Here is an 11336-nt window from a genome sequence, read left to right on the forward strand (position 1 = left end):
GGTAATGGTCGTGGATGGCAAGATAGGTCACCACAACAGAATTTTCAACCTACATATGATGCTAGAGGTGGTCGTGGATATACACCTCAGAGAGGCAGAGGTAATCCTCGTGGTAAAGGACGTTGGCAAGGCCCACAAACATCTATGAAAAATGTGGAATGCCATTACTGTGGGAAATTTGGTCATATGGCACGTGATTGTTTCTACAAACAAAATGATTTGAGAGGGGGTAGAGCACAACATGGTGGACATTATGCACAACATGGTGGAAATTATGCATCAAGCAGTAATGATGGTAGCGCAAATTACTTGTTTGCCATGAAACATGTTGTGGGATCTATGATGTCGAATGGTGAAAATGATGACACTTGGTATATGGACTCTGGAGCATCAAACCATATGACTTGTCATGGCGAATGGTTTGAGCATATGAAGCCTATGGATGTGAAAGGCTATGTGGAAACAGGAGATGATACCCAACATGCCATTACACATGTTGGAAGTGTACCATTAGTTATGCACAATGGTGAAACAAAGTCTATGGTGGAGGCAGATGTCTTGTATGTGCCTTCTATTACAAAAAGTTTGGCCTCAGTTGGTCAAATGGTGGAACAGGGTTTACAGGTTCGTTTCAACGCGAGCATGGTTGCTTCGTTGAGGATTTCAAAAATGGATGTAGAGTCATTGCCAAAGGCAAGAAAGAAGGCAGGTTATTTAAGCTGGATGCTGGGATTCCTGAGTTGAAATCAGCCATGTTCTCTAAAAGCTGAAATGTGGTACAAGACATTGACATGTGGCATAAGAGGATTGGACATGTGAATATACAAAGGTTAAAGAACATGCAGGCAAGAGGCATTGTTAGTGGACTGCCTAGATTCAAGTATGATAGGAATATGCATGTTTGTGATGCCTGTTAGTTTGGAAAACAGTCGAGGTTGCCGTTTCCTAGAGAAGGCAACATGAGTAGCAGGCCACTTGAGATAGTTCATAGCTATGTATGGGGTCCTGCACAAAACCCATCCATTAAAGGCAGTTTATATTATGTGACACATTGATGATTTCAGCAGAATGACTTGGATTTACTTTCTTAGAGAGAAAAGTGAAGTGTTGGGAAAGTTTACAGACTTCAAAGCTTTTGTAGAGAAGCAATATGGCTCTTGGATAAAATGTTTGAGGACAGATGGAGGTGGTGAGTACACCTCACATGCTTTTGTGCATTTCTTGAGAAAGCATGGCATAAGAAGGCAGTTAACTTGCAGGTATACACCTCAGCAAAATGGTGTTGCTGAGAGGAAGAATAGAGTCATTTGTGAAGTGGCCAGGGCAATGATCAATGAAAAGAGCATGCCAGATTATTATTGGGCAGAAGCATGTGCCACCACAATGTATATACTTAATAAGACACCCACAGTAGCCATATATGGAAGTACGCCAGAGATGAGGCTTACAGGTTTTAGGCCAGACATTGGACACCTCAAAGTGTTTGGTTGCATAGCTTATGTACCTGTGCCTGACGAGAGAAGGAGGAAGTTGGATCCTAAGGTAGAAAAGTGTGTGTTTGTTGGAGATGCACAGGATCGCAAGGCATACAAATGTTACAATCCACAAACTAGACAAGTGGTTATCTCACGAGATGTGGTGTTTGATGAACTTGCTAGTTGGTACAAAGCAAAGGATGAGGGTGTCATTGATTCTCTTGATGCTGATGTGCATGTGAACTTGCCACAAGCAAGTTCTATATCTATGTTTGGGCCAGGAAAGTTTGAGAGTAGCACTATACGTCCATGGTCAGGACACTTGAGACATGAGAGTGTGAGCACTGGGAGTAGTGTTGTGGATAAAGGGAAGAAGAAAGTTGAAGGAATTGGATATACATGTTATGAGTCATCAAGTTCAGAGAGTTTGGATGAGGAACTTGGCGTACCCGTTTTACGCACACCTGGTGCAAGGCAGGATAGATATGTGCCTCCACATGCTAGAGTGACAGGTGTTAAGAGTGATCCGCATGCATTGCGGAGATCCCAAAGGGTCAGGTATCCAGTTGATAGGTTGACATATCGTGATTTTGCTATGCATTACGCATATATGACCTCTTTGGTGAAGCATGTGGAACTTACATGCTATATAGAAGCTATTGGGAAACATGCATGGGAGAAGGCAATGGATGTTGAGATGGACGCATTGGTTCATAATGAAACATGGGATTTGGTTGCATTACCACAAGACAAAAATGTTATTGGTTGCAAATGGGTTTACAAAGTGAAATGCAAGTCAGATGGTTCCATTGAACGCCATAAAGCGAGATTGGTAGCTAAGGGTTATGCACAAACCCAAGGCTTGGACTATGATGAAACATTTAGTCCCGTGGCAAAGATGGAAATAGTGAGAGCAGTCATTGCTATGGCTGAAGCAAATGGTTGGGAAATGCATCAAATGGATGTGAAAAATGCATTTCTAAATGGTGATCTACAAGAGGAAGTTTATATGGCACAGCCAGAAGGATATGTACACCCAAGATATCCCACTCATGTATGCAGATTAAAGAAAGCATTATATGATCTGAAGCAAGCACCTCGTGCTTGGAGTGATAAGACAAGTTTTGATATCTTATCTCCCTTGGATTTCAGGTTTCTACAGCAGATTCTTCACTCTATGTGAAGAAAACAGATCATGGGATTGTCTTACTTGTCATCTATGTGGATGACTTGATTGTCACTCACAGGAGATCATGCTACAGATGTTATGCATGTGAAGAAGGCATTGAGTGGGCAGTTTGACATGAAAGACTTGGGTGAATTAAGATATTTTCTTGGAATTGAAGTGATCAAAGACCATGCAGATACATGGTTAGTGCAACGTCAATATGCATTGGATATGTTGGCAAAATATGGCATGACAGGGTGTAAGCCAATGAGTACACCTTTGGAGCAGAATGTAAAGTTGTGGGCTGATTTTGGTGAGGAGTTGAATGATCCATCTATGTACGAAAAGATGGTTGGTAGTCTCATTTACATGACTATCACATGCCCGGATTTGTTGTTGCAGGAAAGCACACAAAGCTTGGAGAAGAAGAAGCAAGAATGCACACTACACAAAGTGTATTAGATTGTGTCAATGTACAAAAGATAAGTTAGCCCTAGAATAATGGGCGTATATACAAGCCGGGGGAAAAAACCTCCTAAAGAGGAAAAAAAGTGCCCCAGCGGTCCTAAGTGTGTTCACACACATCACTGCCTATGTATATGGCAACAAATCCTCCCTGGGAGTGATGGTGTGAACGAGAGCTGGCACTCATGTATAGGGGAGTGCCATGCCCGAAGTAGATCAATCCACAAAGGGGAGCAAGCCCAAAGCTTTGCGGAAAGCTTTGAACTTCTCATGAGGAAGCGCCTTTGTGAAAAGATCGGCGAGGTTGTCCTGTGTTGGTACATAGGCCAAGCTGATCTCTCCTGCTCTGAGAGTCTCTCCCTGACATAGTGATAATGCACCTCAATGTGCTTTGTGCGAGCATGAAAAACTGGGTTTCTCGCAACTACCAATGCGCTCTGACTGTCAGTGTAGATAGAGGTGGCAGACTCCTGTCCAACACCCAAATCAGCCATAAGCCGTCTGAGCCACACACACTCAACCGTAGCTGTGAAAGCTGCCCTGTACTCAGCTTCACAACTAGAAGTGGCCACAGTAGGTTGCTTCTTGCTCAACCAAGATATGCATGAGCTACTGAGCATGAAACAAAAACCACTTGTGGACACTCTTGTGTCATAGCAACCAGCCCAATCTGAGTCCGAAAAAGCATGTAAATCTGGCGGCAACGATCCCCCCTTGGGATAAAACAACCCAAGATGTATGGTGCCACTCAAGTAGCGAAAGATGCGTTTAACTGCCTTCCAATGCTGAGACCCTGGGCTATGCATAAACCTGCTCACCTGTGAGACTGTAAACTGAATGTCTGGCAACCAGAGTGTGACATCAAAGTGATCTCCAGCATCATGAAGACTCAACTTCAAACCTGTCTCCATTGGAGTAGCAATAGGCTTGCAGTCTTCAAGGCCAAATCTCCGCAACAATGTCTCAATATACTTTGTTTGACACAAAGCAATACCTCCATCACACTGCTTAAATTGTATCCCCAAATAATGATGCAAATGCCCCAAATTTGACATCTCAAAAGAAGCATTCAAATCAGCCTTAAAATCAGCAATATGACTCTCATTTGGTCCTGTGAGCAGCATGCCATCGACATAGAGAGCAATGATTAGATGTGCATCATCCACACATTTAACATACAAAGTGCTTTCTGTTGGACTATTATGAAAACCATGTGCAGTCAAATATGCATGTATCTTTTCATACCAAGCTCGTGGAGCTTGCTTTAAACCATATAAAGCCTTTTTCAACCTGCACACTTTGTTTTCCTGCCCTCTTTGAACAAAACCACGAGGCTGCGATACATACACCTCCTCATGTAAATCTCCATTTAAGAACGCAATATTTATGTCCAACTGATGTACATTCCAACCATTATGAGCTGCCAATGCACAAATGCTACGAATGGTAGTCATACGACAAGTGGGAGCAAAGGTCTCATCAAAATCAATGCCCTTTTCTTGAGCATAACCCTTTGTAACAAGCCTAGCCTTATAGCGATCAACACTGCCATCTGGCTTTCGTTTCAACTTAAAAACCCACTTACATCCAATGGCCTTCTTACCAATAGGCAAATCACACAAAGACCATGTACCATTCTTCATTATAGCATCATATTCACTTTGCATTGCAGCCAACCAATTTTTTGATTTTTGTCATCAAATGAAAGAGGTTCTTCCTCTTCACACATACTTGACACACCCAAAGCATAACAATCTGATGCATAAGAGGCATGCTGAAAACCTGAACGAGTACGACTAGACGTAGGTGCATCAATTTTACTATCACGCAAGGTTTGTACCAGCCATTTAGGCATACCTCTAGCCTGCTCATTTTCGGCCCTATCCTCATGAATTATATCCTGTAAATCTGCATCAGAAATAGGCTGATCTATGATGTCGTTTGAAATCTGCATAGGCTGAATATTTGCCTCATTATGACTTACATTTGAATTCCCACCTGTAAATAGAGGCAACAATGTATCAAATACATCCCGTGAGCTCACACCTGTCTCTTTGGTACATGATAACAAAGGCTGCATAGCATCTTCCACAAAAACAACATCTCGACTAATCAAGATATGCTTTGACTGTGGATGATACAATCTGTAACCCTTGCTCTCAGCACTGTAACCAACAAAAATGCATTTGACAGCCTTATCATCCAATTTTTTGCGTTGTTGCACAGGCACTAAAGCATAGGCCAAGCAACCAAAGACACGCAAGTGACCAATAGAAGGCTTCCTGCCATGCCAAGCTTCATATGGAGTAATAGAATGCAAGGCCTTAGTGGGACACCTGTTGAGTACATATGCAGCACACATGATAGCCTCAAGCCAAAACGCATGTGGCAAAGCTTGGCTCTTGACCATACATCGTGCCATCTCCATAAGTGACCTGTTTTTCCTCTCAGCAACACCATTTTGCTGAGGGGTATACGGCACTGTACATTGTTGTTTTATCCCACGACTAGCCAGAAATGCATCAAACTCTTTAGACATGTACTCCCCCCCTCGATCAGAACGGAGGGTGCCCACATTACAATTGGATACATTTTCAACCATAAGCAAAAATTGTTTGAAGCATAAAAACACTTCGGACTTTGCCTTTAGTGGATATACCCATGCATGCCTTGAGTAATCATCAATGAAAGTCACGAAGTACAAGTGTTTACCAAATGACGGAGTTTGCATAGGCCCAACATACATCACTATGTACAAGTTGCAATTTGCGAGTGGCCCGCACAGAACCATCCTTTGGAAACGCAGAACGCTGCATTTTGCCCAAAATATAGCCTTCACAAACATGTTTCAATGGTGCCTCAAGAGGGGGCAATGAAGCAACCATATCAAATTTCTGCAAACGTAGCAAACTAGCAAAGTTCAGATGACCAAAACGAGCATGCCATAGTTTTTCATCTGAAACTGCCTTTTCATCAGAAACTGCATTTGCTGAATCTTCCACACACTTGTCATAAGAATTGAGCCTATACAGCCCACGAAACAAGGTGCTAGATACAATAATCGTATCACCAGAAGTCAAATCATGAACAGTACATCTGTCATCCACAAATTTGACTACAAGTCCAAGTCTAGCAAGCGCAGGGACAGACAATAGATTCTTCTTTATCCCTGGCACATACAAAGCATCTGAAAGTGTGAAAGTGCTGCCATTTGCAGCAGCAGTAAGCATAATTTTACCAATGCCCTTCACTGGGTAAGAAGCATTATTGGCACATGTGACAGTATTCCCATTAGGGACAGCCTCAAGAGAGGTGAACATATCACGATGCGAGGTAATGTGCTTTGTAGCACCACTGTCAAAATACCAAACATGAGAGTCAACAGAAACTGCCAAACATGCATCATGTACAGATGGGTCATACTGGCAATACACGCTAAACGCCCATTCTATATCCTGCACAACATTTGCAGAATCTGCATTTGTAGAAGCATCCGCTATTGTGGCTGCATTTGACTCTTTCTTCTTTGCCTCTTTAGCCTTTAGCTTAGGGCAATTCTTAATGACATGATCATTTGCCTTACAATAGTTGCACCTGGTCTTTTTCTTGCCTTTATCAAGAGCCTTCTCAGACTTGTTGTTGCTACCTGTGGAAGGAGAAGAAGTTGCAGACCTACTAATAGGAGAAGAAACAGTGGAAGGGGCTGCCTTACCACTTCTTTTCTACTGCTAGGCAGCAATAAATGCTTGATCAACTGCACGCTACCTGGCCCTCTTTTGCCTGGACTGCGCTTCTTGCAAGAGCTTGTTGACTAAAGTATCATACTTAACAGCATCAGGTCTGTCCTCAGCAAGAAGTCTCCACGTGGAAGCAAATGTCTGATATGTCTCAGGTAAAACATCAAGAACAGTCTGCACAAGAGAATGATCAGGAATAATCTCACCTGCAGAAATCAACTGTTCTTTGAGATCTTTAATCTCAGCAAGAAAAACATTCATGTCATCATCTTCCTGCATAATCTTCAATTCTAGCTCTTTACGCAGGTAAGAGATTTTTGCCTCGTTACGACCTGCATACAAACCAGCTAGAATATCCTAAGCCTGTTTTGCTGTTTTAGCTGAACGAATATGTGGGGTGATGTTACATTTGATAGAAAGTGCAATCAAGGCATGAGCCTGCATATCTTTACCATCCCAACGAGCTTGTTCAGCAGTGGGTAAAACAGTAGCAACAGTAGAGCTGCTAGAACCTACAACATCCTCAATAGATCCTACATCCACAAAACCTGGGCGTACATCCATACCCTGCACAATGTTCCACACTCCTTTTGCAACCAAAACATGCTGCATCACCACAACAACATAGAGATGGTAGTACCATTTTGTAATAAAGAGGATCTAGCATTGAATAATCTCTATGATGCTTAATGCAAAAGACTACTAGCTACCTCCACAAAAGCTTCTCTTAATGCTACCTTCACAAAAGCTTCTCTTAATGCTACCTTCTCCATCAAAAGCCCTCTCTAAAAGAGCCTCTATTCCTTTAATTCCATTCTCTTCATCAAAGGAACATGCTTCTATCTCCAACTTCGACATCCACATCTCTCTAACCTTGACACCATCAATAATGGTTAAATCTTACTCTGATAAAGGTACCTTCACAGAATCAACCTCGACCTTACTCCAACCAAGGTACCTCCAACAAAATCAACCTCGACCTTAATCTAACCAAGGTACCTCCATAGAATAGACCTCGCCCTTATTCTAACCAAGGTACCTCCATGGAATCGACCTCACTCTTACTCTAACCAAGGTACCTCTGTAGAATCAACCTCATGCTTAATATATCCTTTGTCCAAGGGTATATCCTCTTCATATAATCAACCTCAACCTGAATAGACCCTTTATCCAAGGGTATATCCTCTTCACAAAACAAACAACTATTATTGCTAATGAATGCTTTACATTGACATTATTCCATGATGAAGTTTCTACTTTTAGACCCTCTTCTCAATTGACCTCACCTAAGGAGAAAAGGCTTCCATCACCAAAATATCGTCATCAAACCCCTCTTACAAATATCCCTCAGTCGTGTGGACAACGACCACCAAGTGTGATGGACTTGGTGGACAACGAGTCCATCACTATAAGTGATAAAAGTAAATCCATTGACCTTGACATCGGCAACCCCTCTACTGTAGATTCATGGTGCCCCCCCAAATTCACAAAAAATAGAAGTTTCTCATAAAATAATGTAAAGAAGTATACCAAACTTTTAGCTTCACCAAAGAATGTAAATCCAATGAAAATCATTTTCTAGATATTTATAAGGCATCAGAATAATGAAGGTGGAAATGATATTTGATTTGGCTACCTTGCCAGCCCATGCCGCACTCACAATGCAATTTTCAAAAGTCTAGAAATATGAGTACACTATCACCTTTTCCACAAAACTCCGCAAAATCTCAATAACCTCTACCAACTCAAAAGTATCTGATGAAATTCATTTTCTAGATATCTATAAGGCATTAGAACGTAGGTTGTAATGATATTTGATTTGGCTAACTTGCTAGCCCATGCTTCACTCACAATACGACTGTCAGAAGTCTAAAAATAAGAGTACACTATCACCTTTTCCACGAAACCCCATAAAACCCCAACAACCTTACCAACTCAAAAGTTATAGGTTCCAAAAAGTTCAAGGATACTATGAAAGTAATGCTGAAGTGTGGATTCAAAAGAAACCCACAAGACTCCTAAGCCTACGTAAAAGAAAACCTCAACAATCATGGGACCAATTTTTTAAATGTCCAAAGAAGGTGGGTGTGCCTACCTATATACCTTCTCCCTGCTCTCAACAATCATGGACTAACCCCCAGGGCTACATGTCTACTCCATGCCCTTATAATGTAATTTCATCAAATAGGTGCCTAAAGAAATTAGAAAACCAACTTCATTTACATGGAGGCCAAAGAAGCAAGTAAACCATAAGAACCCTCTCCCCAAAATGGAGAAGCCATAAGAACCTTCGTGTTTGAATTGTCTAACTATTGTAGTGGTTGCTTTATGAGTAAACACAACTATCTACTCACCCATCGAAAGTTATTGCAAGTTTGTATACACCAGAGCCGCACTGTAGGTATCCTTATAGGTATATTATCTCTGGGTGAGGAGTCATGGTGGGAAAAGCCTAGTCCAAGGTATGACCCATTTCTTGGATTCCCTTGAAATTCAATACGTTATTCTTTGACACCACTAAACCATACATGTTTGACAACCTGAACCTCACTAGAGACGAATTCCCCTTAGTAACAATCCCTTCACATAATAAGCCCACTATTCTCTCAAGAACAATGAATAGCTTTTTCGTCAGCCTCGCAAATCATCTCAATTCTTTTATGCCTCTCCAATGGTTTTGACCACAACGATATCTACATTATTGAGAGTCTAATTGACTTACTTTCATGCACTTCATTGTAAATCTATTGCTTGATCTACATGTCAAAAAGCACTTTATTATACTGAAAGACTATAAAAAAGCACATGGGAAGAAGAATGCAAGGACTAGTCCTCTTCAAGTCTAAGTGTGATAACAGTCTTGCACAACAAGAAGAGCATGCAAATTGAACTTTGCTTAAATGTTGTGCCTAAACGTCTCAAATGAGGAATTAAGGTTCACACTCTCCTTTTGATGTTTGTGTCTAAGTGCTTGAGCTAACCTTTCCTTAAATGTTGCTTAAATGTATCAAACGAGGAATTAAGGTTCACACTCTCCTTCTTATGATTGTGTCTAAGTTTTAATAAAAAGGCACATGGGAAAAAGAATGCAAGGACTAGTCCTCTTCAAGTCTAAGTGATAGCAATCTTACAAGCTAAACTTTGCTTGAATGTATCAAATGAGGAATTAAGGTTCACACTCTCTTGATGATGATTGCGTTTAAGTTCTTAGGGACCCCCCATCTTGTCGCCTCCATTTTTTAACACGTCTTAGAATCTCGCTAACCTCAAAAATAAAACATTATAACCCTACTTGTGATTGCCAAAAAAGAAAGTGAGAAAAAAATAAACAAAAAACATAGAAAAAGATCACAAACATATAAGAAAAATACAATCATCGTTGAGGCCCTCACCCCATTGTCACTAACACTTTCATTTACTAACTAGCCTTCCCCATTCCTTCTTGAGAAAAAAATGACCATTGAACATTCAATGTGTACAACTTGAACAACAATAACCACCATCACATTTCATTTCTCCCTATAATAAAGTCTTCTATAGACATATGCAATTGATCTTAGGGAAGGAGGGAATGTTAACCCATTTTGGGATTAACAAATGCTTCCACTAATATTCTACATCAAAGTGCAAAGCTGGACACAACAAAAGGATGTACCACCAATGATGTCCATATTTCCAGCTTGGACGGACACCCATGAATGTCCAATGGAATACTTATGGTAATTCTCAATCTAAGAGCATGTGGTAGCAAGATAGGATAAATTCTCTAGTGATGTATTTCATGGATGTATTATGAGATTAAGCATTCTATAAGTAATAGGCCACTTATGAGCCATTGGCGTGCGATCGAGGCCATCGTTTAAGTGTGTGGGACCTTGTATAAGTCATATTCTCTCATAATGCAATGCACTCTCCCATTGTGCAGTTGAATCTTGCTCTTACTAATCCTCTTACTAATTATCCTCTCAATTGCATACTAGTGAGCTTGTGTGAGGAGTGAAAAAATCACTTGGGGGGTTTATTTAAGCCTATATCAATTTTTTATAGGATGCTAGATGTAAAGTATAAATCATAAACCTTAAGCCTCTAGCAATTGTTATGGACGAGTAAATCCATGCTATATATAGACAGATACTCTAGATAAGGCACCAAAACGTTTCTTCAAGGCTATTAATTAATTACTTTCCTAGATTTTTTTATTTTATAAGGTTTTACGACCTCCATTTTGTGATATTCTAATGCTTGTAAATCTTCCCAAAAATAGTTACTCCAGATTTTATCCACCTCCTCACAACGTGTGTTTGTTTGTAGTCTTTCGAATTGCATGCATGCCCTCTATTAGCTCTGGAGTCCGACCTTGTCTCTCTGTACAGCTAGGCTTTGCTCTTTCTCTTTACGATACGCACAGTGCACGGGGTTGGGGTTGTGTAAGGATGATGGGTGGAGGAGGATAGATGAAGGAGGGTGATGGGGTTGTAAAAGGTGAGGCGG

This window comes from Cibotium barometz, chromosome 7 (genome assembly GCF_041138505.1).
Source record: "Cibotium barometz isolate CiBa-2024 chromosome 7, ASM4113850v1, whole genome shotgun sequence".
Lineage (NCBI taxonomy): Eukaryota > Viridiplantae > Streptophyta > Polypodiopsida > Cyatheales > Cibotiaceae > Cibotium > Cibotium barometz.